The sequence below is a fragment of the Neovison vison genome, chromosome 8 (genome assembly GCF_020171115.1).
Source record: "Neovison vison isolate M4711 chromosome 8, ASM_NN_V1, whole genome shotgun sequence".
NCBI lineage: Eukaryota > Metazoa > Chordata > Mammalia > Carnivora > Mustelidae > Neogale > Neogale vison.
Window position 1 is genome coordinate 20,657,709 of NC_058098.1, and position 15,099 is coordinate 20,672,807.

Genomic DNA, 15,099 nt, shown 5'->3' on the forward strand with positions numbered 1-15,099 from the left:
TGAAGGGGAGACTTCTCTCCAGGCTGGGCATGTATTCTATGTAGGTCTTTCTCTCTTGGCCTCTATTGCAGGGGTTCTTTGGAGGACCCAAGGACCCACCCTTTGTCCTCCTAGGGATATGAACAGGGATATGAACAAGACAGGCCTTCCTGAGGATCCCCTAACCCTAGCAGGTACCCTCTTGGGTAGGAGCTCTTGGGTAGCAGGTGGACATTCTCAGGTCCTGAGCCCTCAACTACCAGCTGGTGCCAGGTTCTTGACTTCCCCAAGATAAAGAATTCAAGGACTAATCAGAGAAAAATACAGCAGAGAAGCTTTATTGCAATGCAAAAGTACACACTCAAAGAGAGGGTTGTGCAGGTGCACTTAGAGAATCTGAGTGGTGCTGGGCCGATGTGGGATTGATTCCTTTTTTTTTTTAAATTAATTTTTAAATTATTAACATATAATGTCTTATTTATTTCAGGGGTACAGGTCTGTGATTCATTAGTCTTACACAATACACAGCGCTTACCACAACATAGACCCGCCGTAGTGTCCGTTACCCAGCGACCCCATCCCTTCCCCCTCCTCCACTCCAGCAGCCCTGTTTGTTCCTGAGGTTAAGAGTCTGGTATAGTTTGTCTCCCTCTCTGGTTTCCTCTTATTTCACTTTTCCCTCTCTTCCCCTATAATCCTCCGCCTTGTTTCTCACATTAGGATTCTGATTCTTACAGGCAGATATAATCATAGGGTGGAATACTCATGTAGGGTTCTGGAAATAGTTCCAAGAACTCCCTAAGTCATTACGCATGCTCTAGGCCAGTCACTATGCGCAGGCGCAGTCTGATTTTTCTCTTGAGGACAAGCGGTAGTCAAGATCGACGAGTTGGAGCCCTCCAGCGCCCCCCAGCGGAGAGGTCATTCTCCCTCAGTTGCTGGCGGGCTGGGGCTTTTGCGCATGCGTGCTGCAGTTGCGCATCGTTAAGGGGTAGCGCTGAGGCTTCTTATGGCCACAAACATTCTGCTTTTGAACAGGTGTGAGTTCAGTTCCCTGGTCCTTGTCTGTCTTCCTCCAGCCACTACCCAACATCACTACCACAGATGCTACACCTGCTGAATAAAATGATGAACCTTGGACTGAGGAGTGGGTCAGGTCGGGCTCCCCTGTGCTCCCTAACTCCAGGTAACATATATCAAGCTCCCACGTGTTTTTGCCAGAATCCCTGATACTCAGGTACTCCTCTTGTTCTCTCTCTTTGGGGCAGGGGTGGAACTATTTTAAGAAATAGAATTCATAGTTCTCCCTCCTTTTAATGTCTAACTGTACTGTTCATACCCTCAACTTAAAGAAGTCAGAGTCACGAGCAGTCGTTGTTCAGTTATTTCCTTCCTAAATTCTGCATCCGGTCCAACACCTTCCTTGGGGGGCAGCTGCCATTTTATCAGATGGAACCTTCACAAATTGCCAGGATTGGGCCACAGCTTGCTTACCACAGCAGCAATCTGTTGTTGCTCAGCAGTTCATTCCTATATTGTGGTGCCTCCTTGGTGCCTTGCTGAAATGTCCATTTTAACATCCGGTTACGCTGACGATGAATGAGCATCATCAGCCACACCTCTTAGATCCCAGCCTCCTCTAGGCACTGGGAATGCACAAATAATCTGCCCTGGATTCCCTCCCTGGCATCACAGGAGCAAGAGGTGCAGGAGAATAATCTCGGATTGAATCGTGGATCTGCCCTTTTATAATCTTCTTAGGGCACCCTTGCCTTAGTCTCCAGCTTGGGACAATAAGGCCTCCAGCCTGAGTCGTGCAGGAGGCCGTTCTCCTCCTAGGATGTCCCAGGCTCATGAGGTGCTGGGCGCTGTGGAAGGGACATGCTCTCAGCCTCCTGCTTGGGCTTCTTTCCTGTAGCTTGCAAGAGCTGATCAAAGTCAGATGGCTTTAGACCTGCACTGATGAACACAGCAGCCAGCAGCCACGGTGGCTGGAAATGTCAAATGTCAGTGTTAAACATTTACCGGATTCTGAAGACTTTGTCAGAGTGAACAGCAAATATTTCATGAGTAATTTAAAGATATTTTAAAAATGCTCAAATGATGGTATTTTTGTTATATTGGGTTAAATAAAATGTACTATTAAAATGAATTTCACCCTTTTTGTGTCCTTTTAATATGGCTCTTAGAACATTTTATTTTTATTTATTTATTTTTAAGGATTTTATTTATTTATTTCAGAGAGAGCACATAAGTTGGGGCAGATGGGCAGAGGGAGAAACAAGACTCTGCTCAGCAGGGAGCCTGAAGCCAGGCGATCCCCAGACTCTGGGATCATGATTCGAGCTGAAGGCACACACTCAACCTACTGAGCCACCCAGGCAGCCCGGAACATTTTAAATTACGTATGTGTCTACCATTATATTTCTACGGACAGCGCTGTCTCAGACTTTTCCAGCACAGCACATTCTCTCAGCCTCATAAATAATCCCACAGTGTCCTCTCAGTGACAGAAGCCCTTGGCTTTCTCAGAAATACTAAGTATAGCAACTACCATGCTTGGCCATTTGCTCTGTGCTTTGCTTTTGATAGAATCATTTCATGTAATTCTCGAAGCAGTGCTCTGAGGGGTAAGCTATGCTTTTGTCCATTTTTCAGAAAAGGAAACCTCAAGCTGGGCTGAGAATTTAGGTCATTCCGTCAAGGTCACACGGAGCATAAGAGCAAGAACAGGAGGCAGGAGAGGGCACCAGGGCCTCAAGTGTGTGCACTTGACCCCATGGCCCAGTGTAGCATCCATGATCCCTACCCATCACAGAGTTCTCCAACATTCCCACAGTCTTGGAATCCCACAGGCTCCTCCCAGGTATGTAATATGGAGTGAGCTCACTGGATTTCTGCTCTGTACTGACCTAATCTGTTCCAGGAATCGGACAGGGGGGACCCCCTCTTTGGGCACAAGGGTGGGCTGTTTATACTTCAGAATGGGTTGAGTTAGTGGCAGGGTTACCTTGGGTTTGAGGGACACACATGACCCAGGGTGCAGGCACTGTTAGTGCCTGAGAGGTTTGGGAACCACGAGCCCCTTCTCAACCCTGTCTGCAGTGTCCTCTCGGGAGCACGGGGGGTTTTGTCTGTTGTCTTTGCCTCTGCAAATCTGATCAATTCCCTTCTGCTTCAAGGACTCATTTTGGGGACAAAGTTGAGCAATGCCCCTGCCCATCTCTCTAGATTTATCTCCTTGTCACTCTCACGTTCTACTTTCAAGTCATCAGAACAATATTTTAACCTGGTGATGTTGAAATATATGGTCAGAATTCATTCACTGGTTCAGTTGAGCCAGTCATTAAACTAGGTACTGAGAATGCGTCGTCCATCAGGCAAGAACCCTATTGTCCAGACTACCTGAAATCAACATGAGCTCTCGCTAATCACAGCTCCTTACGTGGAAGACTATTTCTATAAGTTAATGACAAAGCAATAGCAAAAACAGAATAAAGAGAAAAGCGAGGGAATGTTATTTCCAAAATTCCAGGTTGGTCTTGGAAATGATCCAAAGCCCTACGGAGTCAGAATTTGAGCTCCGCGCCACCAGGGGGCGCGACAGGATCGCTTGCGCGGGATCAGCCCCCCCCACAACCCCGGAGACGCCGCTCTAGGCCGCAGCTCGCCTTCCAGCTGTATTTCCGCCGGCGCCGAGCTGTTGGGGCGTGTCCTGCTGTGCTGCTTCCAGTAGCGGAGTCCCACGCCGCCCGGGTCCATCTCCCGCAATCCCCAGACATCCGCACCTTCCTGCGCTGTCGCCTCTGTCAGCGCTGCTGTTCCGCGTCGTGGGTCGCGGCGCCCGAGGTGAGTCCACTGCGGGGATCGCTGGGCGCCCGAGGTGAGTCCACTGCGGGGATCGCTGGGCGCGTGCTCTGCGCCCCCCCCCCCCCCTGCACTGAGGCCCGAGGAGGTCAGCGTGGATTCTGGGCCTCGCTCCTGGATCCGTGTCCAGTCCCTCCGCTGGGTGCGGTCCTCTCGGGAGGTGGGTCCTCGAGAAAGGGGCCCCGGGTCGGATCTCCCGCCAGGGCCCCCGCGATTTGCTCGCACGCACCCACCTCCGGACCCTGAGTCCCCCAGAACCATTCATCGGTTGCCTCCGAAGTAACTTGAGGAGCGTGAACCCGTTTCGCCGGCACCTGTCGTTAACGGAGAGTGTGAAAATCCCAGTTGGGCAGAGCTGTTTTCTGAGCTTTCAGTTGGGGGGCGCTCGCAGGGCCCCAGAGGGGCAGCGTGTGATTGCTCCCTCCCTGGCACTAAAGCCCCTTCCCTGTTGTCTTGCGTGCCCAGGCCGTGCGGACTCTGCGGCTCTCTGGGAAGCAGATGGAGACTGTCCCTTGGACAGCTTTGCGGGCCGCGCGGCAGGCAGCACCCGCTTCTGTCCCGCAGACCCCTGATCCGCCGCGTCTGAGGCCGCCCCTGTGTGCAGGGGTGAGGCCTGCTGGGTAAGTGCTGCTGGGCCCGAGCCCCTTGACCAGGGGCTGGTTACCTTCCTGCCTTATCGCGGTGAGTGGGGAGGTGATCGTGGAGCGCAAGTTCTGAGACCCTTCTTGCAAAGCGCTTGCGCAGAAGGGGGCCTGGTGTGCTAGGTGTGGGTTTGGGGTCAGAGAGGTCTGGGTTCAGATGCTAGTTCAGCCGGTGGCCCTGCCGGATAACCTTGGCTCAGGTCCTTCCTTGTCCTGAGCTTCAGTTTCTTTTTAGAGCTTTGGGAGGACAGAGCGTCTCCTGTGTGTCCTTTGTATTTGATCCCAGGATGGGTGGCACATAGTAGGAACTCAAGCAGTATGTGTGGGGTGAATGAACACCATAGGCGTTCATTCAGGAGTTGGTCTTCCCGTTAATCATGGGAAATGGAGTCTTTACATGAAGGAAGGATGATGCCCAGGGTCCTGAGCTTGGCAGAGCAGCTGGGGGGCTAATAGGGACTTCTCTTTCTGGCTCACCTTCTGCCTGTTCAGTACCTGCATTCGAAAGTGATCATGGTCTGTCTGTGTCCTGGTCATTGATAGTGCAGGGAGAGGAGTTGCTGAAAGCGCTTCCCCGTGTTTGGAGGGTCCCTTCCTGTCCCTTACAAACTCTGGAGCTTTCCCACACTTCCTCCTCCTCCTCCCCACCTTTTAGGTGCCTCTAGACACCTGCTGTCTTATGGCGTGCCCTCTGTGCCTGGCTCAGGATGGTTTCTGTTTCTGTGAGGTTTTATAAAGGGGGCATGAGCGTGGGTCCTGCCTCAGTGCATGTCTTGAGTTGGTTGTGGGAACCACGGCTGTGGTCTTCTGATTCTGAGCTCGAACGTCCGCAGCCATGTGTTGCTTTCCGCCTATGTTTGAAGGGATTCCAGGCTGCCCGTGTCCTGGTAACTAGTAATGCAGGCAAAGGAAAAGTTGCAAGGCTTTCTTTATGTTCGGGGGTTCCAGATTAGGACAGCCCTACGTGACAGAGCACGAGGCAGATGCCGGGAGGGAGATTTTCAGTGCATTTACCTCCTAAGACCCAGACTCCCTCAGTGATTTCTTGTTCGTGAGCATAGAGGTTTCCCAGACAGGTAAAGCAGTGCCAAGTGCTTCTTGTCCCCTGCAGGAATGTCTCGTGACTGCGGTTCCATGTATGTGAGAGGCGACCTCAGGGAGAACCTGGATTGGGAGGTCCCAGGTAAGTGGTGTCCTACCTGGTTCTCTAGAGTTCAAGTCTGTGTGGGCTGTGAAGCCTGAGGTGTTCGGGTGAGGCGGGGGGGCGGGGATGAATGCAGGAAAGGCTACTTCCCAGTGTTTCCAGCTGTCTGTGTCCCCAGGATCTGGTGGGCACAGGTCTGGGCCCTCTTCTGTTCCTGAGAGCCCCTGATGAAGGCTCCTGTGACGTGGAAAGTGGCGCATTGGGATGGTCAGAGGGCTGCATTTTAGAGGCAAACCGAGATTCCTCTTTGCTGTAGAGCTGAGCACACGTTATATGACCACTCAGATTCAGTCTTCCAGAACCACGAATCCTCAGTATCTCTACATCGTCAATCACCACTTTATCTCTGGGTGGGCCTGGTAAATCACCTGTGCAAGGGAGAGGAAGCTTCTGGGATATCAGGCTGTCAGTCTGGTCATGGGTCTGTGTGCCAGGCTCCGAGTTCAGGCCAGTTCCCAGTTCTCAGGCTGCTGCCCAGCCAAGGCTTCCCTTCTCGGCTCACTCATGCCCTTTTCTGCTCCTGCATTCGAAAGTGATCGTGGGCTGCCTGTGCCCTGGTCATTGATAGTGCAGGGAGAGGAGTTGCTGAAAGCATTTCCCCGTGTTAGAAGGGGTCATCCCGTCCCTTCCAAACTCTGGAGCTTTCATATATGTCTTTTTTACCCACTGATTTGTGTTACTTCCTTGTACCTGGCACCGTGTGGCCCACCCAATGCCCTCTTGGCCAAGAAGGTCCCTTCCTTGGGGTGTTTCTGTTCATGGGCCAGTGGTAGAATCATGGTGGGGTCCCTCTTCTCCCAGGCCTCCCCCAAGGAAGCTTTCTCTGTCTCCTCATTGCACTTTTTTCCCACACCCTCAGCCCTGGTCCCATTGGACATTGGTGATTTGCTTCTCACACCCCCTTTGCTGTAATCTTCAGGGCAGTGGCTCCGTCTTGGTGCCTGACACATAGCACTTGGACAAAACAAGATGGAGGAGGGGCGCCTGGGTGGCTCAGTCGTTAAGCGTCTGCCTTTGGCTCAGGTCATGATCTCAGGTCCTGGGATGGAGCCCCGTATCGGGCTCCCTGCTCAGTAGGAAGCCTGCTTCTCCCTCTCCCACTTCTCCTGCTTGTACTTCCCCCCTCCCCCCAGTGTCAGATAGATAAATAAATAAATAAAATCTTTTAAAAAAAACCAAAAAAGTACAAGACAGAGGCGATCAAAGTACCACATTGGTGAGGCAGAGGGCTTATCCCATTGTGATGTGTCCGTGTGGAGGCAGGGCTCTTGAGCCAGCCTGCCTGGTCGAGGCTGAGGAATCCTTCTCTCCCTGGGGTTGTTCTCTGTCTCTCATCCTGGTCCTGGGCTGGGCCCATGGTCCGCAGGGGGCGGTGTTCCCCAGCCCTTAGATTGAGGGACAGGGAATGGAGTGGTGATCCGGCTGGGCAGCATGCATCAAGGTTCATATATATGAAAGCTGCCCTTACGCACTAGATGGAGGACATGCCTGTTACCCCTCCTGCTCCATGCTTATCGCTTCCGGTCAGTGTGGCGTGCTCCCCAAAACCTGGCCTCCACAACCTTTTGACATAGACTGTTGTTCTATGTGACAGGTTGTTCTCAGGCGCACAGGTTAACACTGACCTTAATCCTGTCACAGGTGTTCCACAGACCCCTTTCTGGAGTAAAGTTGTTCTTGTCCCTGAAGCGGTAGTGTGTGGCCTTTCAGATACTAGTAGCAGCAGGCCACATTTGTGACTGCCGTGGTCTGCAGGCCATTGTGCCCGCCTGGGCCTGCTGTGAGCGTTCACATGTGCCTTGTGTCTTGCACGTGGGTCTGCGTGGGCAGAAGCTCCGTGAGCGGTGCCGTCTTCCCAGCCGGAACTAGGCTGTGGGGCCTGAGGTAAGGCATCCAGAGCCTTCTCTGGAAGTTTGTTTTGTGCATCTGTGAAGTCACATACTTGGGCCCTGGGGTTTGAATGAGGAAGTGCGCTCGCAGTTAGGTCCTGCTGTGGGCAGTCCCTCACATGCTGAGAGAGGATGGACCTCAGGTGAGGGGCTCCCTGGGGCAGCCCCCTTTCTGGTGTGCCCTGATGGAAAGCATGTAGCTTTAGGCACCAGAGATTCCTGGGCCGACCTCTGAACCCATGTAGCTTTGTGACCTATTTTCAATCTCTACTTCCTGTGCAAAACAGCTGGAATAGCCGTGAAGGACTTTTCATGGTGGTGGCGTGACCATGTGATCCTGATCTTTTCTAGCCCAAAGCATTTTTCCTTTTTTTAAAAAATTTTTAAAATTTTTTATTGAAGATTTATTTATTTAAGAGAGAGAGGGAGCAAGGGAGAGAAGCGGGGGGGAGAGGGAGAGCAGATCTTTGGCAGACTCCACACCCAGCTTAGAGCCCAACACAGGGCGCGCTCCTGCCATCCATGAGGTCATGACCTGAGCTGAAACCCAAGACACTTAACCAGAAGCCACCCAGGCATAGCACCCACTGAGCCACCCAGGCGTGCCCCACATTAGCTTTCTTTCTGCCATTCCCTTCTGAGCTTGGGCCTTTTCTGGCTCCCATGGGATGCGTGACTGGACTAGTCCCCTGACCTCTGGGGGCACATTCTGCCATTTCATATTACAGATCTCCGTGTCAGAAATCAGTCTATATGTTTCTATGTGGACCTCACCCTGGACTAAGTTCATAATAGTGCTTGAGGGCACACGGGAGAATCCCAAATCATGGGATCTGCTTTATGAATTTGTGGGAGCAGAGGCTGGCCCATGAGAACACAGGACAGTGTGTGAATTCGTTGCTTTTGTGTGTGTGTGTTGTCTTTGCTCCCTTACTTTCTGGAGCACAGTGGATTGCTTCTCCAGGAGCTGTCAGTGATGTCAGATAAATGGAGAAAGAGAAATCCAGGTGGGGCCTGCTGTAGGGCCGTGGGGGAGTTCTCTCACTTCTGAGTGAATAGAAGAAGTTCTCATTTGTCATGGTCTGCCAGAGCCGGGGGAGTTTTCTTGTCAGTCAGTGATGGGAGGAGAGCGTGCTGACTGATAGCCCTGTCTGTAGCTTTCCTTTCGCTGACTTCATCTGTGCTTTGTGGGTTCTTTTGGAAAGGGCGACCCAAGGGGTTGACTGAAGAAGAATTTCTCAGGCCTGTGGATCTTTGAAGTCTGTATTGATAGACTACAGACTTCCTAGCCTGCTTTCTGGCTCATGGCCTGGGAGGGTGGTGTTGCTGACAGGGCACTCGGTGTGGGCATCCATCCGCAGCAGGCTGACTGGCTGCCTTGCGCGTGATGCGCTGCCGATGTGTTCCGGGACCAGAGACCCGCCGCGGTGCCTTCACTTCGTAGACAGTTACAGCCTGGTGTCCCTGAGAGAGACAGCCTGGGTGGGGCCCCTGAGAGACAGAGGTAGAGCCTCATGCCCGTGGGAGAGATAGCCTGGGGCCCCTGAGAGAAACAGCCTCATGCGGGTGGGAGAGATAGCCTTGTGCCCCTGAGAGAGACAGCCAGGTGTCCCTGAGAGAGACAGCCAGCCTGGGGCCCCTGAGAGATAACGTAGCTTGAGAGGCATCTCTTGGCTCTCAGGTAACAAGGGCGTGAGGTTGGAGGTGAGGTCAAAGTGTCCTTCCCTTTGACCCCACCCCCACTTTTGGTTGGGGCTCCTTGTCTAGGTTGTGAGATCTCTTTCCTTTACATTTGGGTCTTGTGTAGCAGATGGGAGCCTGTCGTGCCAGGTGGTTTTGTTCCCATCTCGCCCCGAGGTGGGGGTAGTGAGAATGACGTACCACCTGGTGCCCAGGAGGCAGGTTGAAGAACCCAAGAGAGTGCCCTTGGCTTTCACACCTGCTCTCCACCACTTTGCCTCAGGGGCTTGTCCTATCCCACAGCCTACTAGTTCCTGGGCCCAGGCTCCTCAGCCAGCCTGGAGGATTTAAGGGACAGTGGTGACCATTCTGAAAAAAATTGCCCAATGCCCCACTCCAGACCTGGTAATTCAAACTTCTGGGTGTAGAGTCCTAGGGATTGAGTGGGGGGGGCGTTTCCTCTGCACAGTGTCCTGAAGCATTTTTGATGTTTTCTTGTTCTCCTTCAAGTGGGTCTGGCAGTGTTGACATTTGAAGATGTTCTTCCTTTATTATCCTTTCTATTCTGGTGATGATTTAGAATGGCATGCATAAACTGGACGCTTAGGCCTAGCTGACGGGGACCCTCTCATTGAAGTCCCCTGGGGGAAGGAGGCAACAGAGACTGAATGTGTGTATGCTGCTTCTGCCTCGTAGGTCAGCCTTAGATCTGGAGCTGATGAAGTAAGTCCCAAGGCCATGAGTCAGGGGCCCTCGGGATGACTTCGGATCTGGGTTTGCTGATACGTCTTTCCAAGGTGAGTTACTGCCAAGTGCTGGGGACCCACAGGCCAGGGGTAGCCTGGTTTGCTTCTCCATGGGTGGGAACTCGAAACCACTGGTCTCACTTGTTTCTGTTTTTTTGTTTTTGTTTGTTTGTTTTTCAGATTCTCTTGGTGTTAGCAGACACGAGAGGAGCAGAGGAGGGCAAGGGAGACCCCGCAGGACGCATCCCCAGAGCACCTCCTCTTGCTCTCCCTCGGAGCATCATGGATCAGCTCCGCACTCCATACGGGAGCTCAGAGGGCAGGGGCTGGGGCTGGGGTCCACGTCAGCGGGCTCCGAGTCTTGACATCAGGGCCCTGAGAAGCATGGACAGGGAAGGCCAGCCCCCTGTCCCTCAGCTTGCAGCTGCCCATCACTTTCCTTTCTGCCACCCATTCAATAAACCTTACGGACTCACTCTTCTGCCTTTTAAAGTCTGTAACAAGTTGTGTGCACTGAGGTTGGACATGGAGAAGTGGATCATAGGCCAGCCTTGTTTTCAGCCCCTGAGCCTTTCTTGCCGTGCTCCTGGGGCTTGGCACACAGGCCATAGTCTGAGGTGTTGCCTTGGGACTGGGAGGTAACCAGGTGTCTGTAGCTGGCTCAGAATCAGGCCCATGAAGGAGTGGAAGGTTTGAGGAACGGTCAAGCCAGGGCTTCAGAAGGGGACTGGTGACAGTGGGCTGGAGTGAGGTAGGCACTGATGTCATTGAGGAAGCGAGCTGGCCAGAGTTCTGGGGCCTGGCTCATGAGTAAATGCCTGCTTTTGTGGCCAACTGCACTAGTTTGCTTGGGATTGAGGGGTTTTCTAGGACATGGGACTGACTTGTTAAATCTAGAAGGGTCCTGGGTAAACTGGGATGAGTTGGTCAGCTTACTTGGGGAGTAAATTACATGATGTCAGGTGGAGCGGACAGGTTACTGAATAAAGGTTAGAGGGAGAAGGGTGGACATGGAGCACTGCCATTGGTGGACCTTGTGGGTATCCTTGGCCAGGGTTTTGGAGATAATTGGGGTAAATCAGTAATTGCGATCATGTGAGGCTGGTCTAAGGATGTGCATGTGTGAACTTTTTAATTCCCACGTTATAGATGGACGGGTCTCCATGAGGAAACCGGTCCCAAAGGCCGTGATGAAAGTCTGGAGTTAATTGTCCAATTTCTGTATTTGAAATTGAACTTGACATGATGAGTTGACACCTGGATGGGCCCCTCTGCCGGGGTAGGTGTTCTTCATGGCTGAAGTGTTCACTCTGCCAGCCAGTTCCTGATAAAGACATCCAGAAGTCAAGTCTTTTTTTTTTTTTCTGCCTTCGCTGTGGACTGTCCTGACTTTTGTTTGTTTGTTTGTTTGTTTGTTTGCCACCTTTAGTCAGCTGGTTGTAGTTGAAAAGATGCCAAGGGAAGGATCTGGGTCCACTTGAGAAAGCTGTGACTGGTTGGTAATGTTTGCGGCTGTGGAGGGGCAGCAGCGGAACGTGGGCCAGTACTTAAAAAGCGTGTGTGGAGACACTTGGCGTGTCCCACTGGGCACAGGTCATGCCCACCTCACACTGCGGCATGGGAAGCACAAGCCATGCTAAGTCTTGAGAGCCTGAGGAAATTTGAGTTGACCACCGTGACTCAGGAGCAGGGCTTAACATCAGGGAGCTGTGATCATTGCTGGGAAATGTGCAAGCTTCCTGGAGAGGCCGGTGGACCCGGGAGTGGGAGATTTCCATAGCAGAATTAAGAGCTGGGACTATGGAGAGCTGATCTGAGTGGAGGTCCATTCATTAAAAGGAAGAGCATGTATTTATGAGACAGACACATTGCTAGAAGTAGGGGTATAATGGAAAATAGGATAATTTGTGCCCTTAAGGTATGCCTGGAAGGTCTGTAGATAACCTGTCCCATGCTGACTGTGGAACATGCACTTGTGTTGGCTACTGCTGGAGGTGTTGGGGATACAGCTCTGAACAACACACACGGGAGGCCTCAGCTTATTCAGAACTGTAGTCCATTACAGTAAACCAGAGATCCAGGTGACATGCCAAGCTCTTAAAATACAAGTGAATGTCAATTTTTGGTCACAGATTTCAGCTGAAAATTACCCCAGCGTTGTGATAGCCAGTTAAGGAAATCCTGAATGGGCTGTTAACACAATGCGTGACGAGGGAGCCCAGAGACTGGCCAAGCTTCAGAAAGGTCCCACGGGAATGAAGGTGGAGAAGGAAGATGGGTCACCCACGGACATTCAGGAGGACTCTTGCTGAATTGTCCCAGAAGGATTGGGGGTTGAAAGTCAGAGTCAAGGGCAGCAGGAGTGGTCAGGTCAGAAAAGTCAAACCATCATCTTGGAAGGGGGTGGCTTCTTCGCATGGCAATGACCAGAACCCTCGCAAAGCTGCCTTGGTGACTGGGGAAGGATGGTGACAGACTTCTGATGGAGGAGCCAGAGGAAATGATCTTGGGCACAAAACCTTTTGCCCAATCCTGGCTTGGAAAGATAGGGCTTCCTGCCTTCAGGGGACAGTGCTGGCTCACTGGACAGGGAACTTAGCAGCACACAAGACTAGGCCTGACACCAGTGGGGCTCCCCAATGTTTGGGACTAGGGAATACCCCAGGACCTTTACATGTCTGAGGGAATAAGGATATCCAGCAACAATGCGGAAAGAATTTCCTAATAGTTCAATAAATGGCACAGAGGAAATTATACTTAATTTAGCCAACGTAACAAAATGAGACCTTTTCCCACCCTAGTTTTGTGGCGTAAGATGCATACCTGATACTCAGAGGTGGTATTGAAGGAACCAGACTTTACATCTAGTTGCTGTCTTTGCTTTAATGTCAGTATCCCAACAACTGTTGTGGCATCTCTGTAACAGGAAGTGTTCTCCCCAGGCAAGGCTGACAGCTCCTCCCGACCCCCGCCCACCCACCAAATGAAAAGCTCAGTTTTATGAATAAAGCTTTGACAAAAAATCTCCAGATGTCTTTGGACTTTTTATGCTTCAGCGGCACAAACATTGTGGCCCAGGGCTGTGCTTTCTGGAGAGCTCCCACACTAATAAAAGTAGATTTCTGTTTAGCCTGGCACACATTTGGCCCTCAGCAAGTTTAGCTATCTTCTACTTAGGATACCTCTTGGGGCTAGAAAAATCCACAAGGGTTTTGCCCTTCAGATGCTCTCCAGTGGCTTTATTAGTGAGACCAGCCACTTGGGGCGAGGTTGGAACTTTCTGTCTTCCGCTAGGATAGACTAACATGGGCTTTCACCAGAGTTGGATATGTTGGGAGAACATCCTTTCCTTTGTGGTCCTCAACATGGCGCTATTTTATCAACCGCAGGGGGCTTTTGGCCATGTCTGGACACGTTTGTGCCGGGCACCATTGTGTGTATGTGGGGTGTGTGCTCCTATCTAGTGGGTAGAACCCTGGGAGCTGCTAAACATCCTACAATGTAAAAGGATGGTCCCTCGCAACAAAGAATGATCTGGCCTAAAATGTTCATGCTGAGGTTGAAAAACCTTGGTTTAAATCAAGCCATTTCTGTAGCCTGTCTCACCATCTCGGCTACAGACAGAGACAATGCTCTGTATCGATGTAAATGACACTCCCAAGAGCTATACAGTGCCTAGCCTGAGTGTCCATACGTGGCAACCCTGCACACCCACAGGGGAAGATGGGCGCAGGCATGCCTCGGGGGCAAGCCTAGCACTGTGCTTCCCAGAATGAAGGAGAATGGGTGTGGGGTTGCAGAAGCAGAGAAGGAAGGAGCAGAGCGGGAGGGTGGACAGTTTGTATAGTCACTCTCAAATAGCCAATGATTAGGGCAGCAGAGGAGCCAGGATAATCTACAGGGAAATTCACAACTGCTAATTAACTGAACATTCCAGAATAAAATTTCATTTCCATTCATTATCTTTCACCGTCTTGGCCAACTATAACATCTTCACTTTTAGACACCTTGGGGTTTCCTGGACAAGGTCATCAGGTGATCCTGAGTCATTTCCTGGGCCTTCCAAGATAAAAACACAACACCTCTGTGATCTCGTCATAGGTATGATTTTGGTTGATGGTGCAAGACAGATTTTTTTTTAAAATTTGAAAATCTGTCATCGTACTCGTAGTATATGAAGGAGTATATACTGAGGAGGGGAGATGGTGATGACAGCTCTAGCTTATTGATCTGGTGCATTACAGGCCAACAATCATCCTGAGCACTTTGCACAGGATTTATTTCAGGCTCTCATCTTCCTCACGTCATGACGTTAAATGACACGTACAACTTAGTCATTCGACATGTTTAAGGGTGAGTAGGGGGCTTCAGGTGGCACGGTCATTGGCCACTGCTCCTGCTGTCTTACAGGATTCTGGGGGTTAAGAGAGATTTCGTAAATTGCTGAGAGCCGAGGAGGGGGAGCCACGATTTGAAAGCAGGATGGCCTGCGCTCCAGCCTGTGCTCTTGCGACCAGTAGGATATGATAGCACATCTCCTAATTGAAACCCAGACTTGTGTTCATGGTATAAATCCTATCTGTTGGATGGTGGATTATTCTTTTAGACCACAGGTGGGCGCACCATGGCCCGCTGCTCAGATCTGGCCTGTTGCCTGTTTTATAAATAAAGTTTTATTGGAACATAGCTACACCTACTCGCTTGCTGTCTGGCTGTTTTCTGCTGCAGTGACCATGATGAGTAGTCGCGACAGAGACTTAATGTATGGTCAAAGCCTAAAAGGTTTGCTCTCTGGCCCTTCATAGAAAAAGTCTTCCAACCCCTGTTTTTGGCTATAAGCTTGGCGAAGACAGAAACCGCATGTTTTCCTCTCTTGGAAAACACAGCACCAAGCCCAGACACAGAAGTCAGTTCAGGACACTCATTAGAAAATTGAAATCAAGGTTTGTTGAATAAATATAGAGCTCATACAGTGGCTGGGTAGTCTCTGCTCCCATCTCAATAAATATTATACGCCAAGGAAGTGGCGACACAAGGCTTTACGCCCACATTGTCTCACTTCTGCTCCTGTAACCACAGCATCAAAGGACACG

The 15,099-nt window shown here is 51.2% G+C and overlaps 2 non-coding genes across 2 annotated transcripts; both read left to right on the top strand.

Annotated features, from left to right (window-relative positions):
* The first annotated feature begins 4,980 nt into the window (after positions 1–4,980).
* LOC122916659 lies at positions 4,981–5,114 on the top strand. Its single transcript, XR_006386280.1, has one exon. It is a non-coding gene; the product is annotated as a small nucleolar RNA SNORA71 (small nucleolar RNA).
* Positions 5,115–6,209: 1,095 nt separating this feature from the next.
* Positions 6,210–6,342, top strand: LOC122916660. The gene has a single exon (XR_006386281.1). It is a non-coding gene; the product is annotated as a small nucleolar RNA SNORA71 (small nucleolar RNA).
* The last annotated feature ends 8,757 nt before the right edge of the window (positions 6,343–15,099 follow it).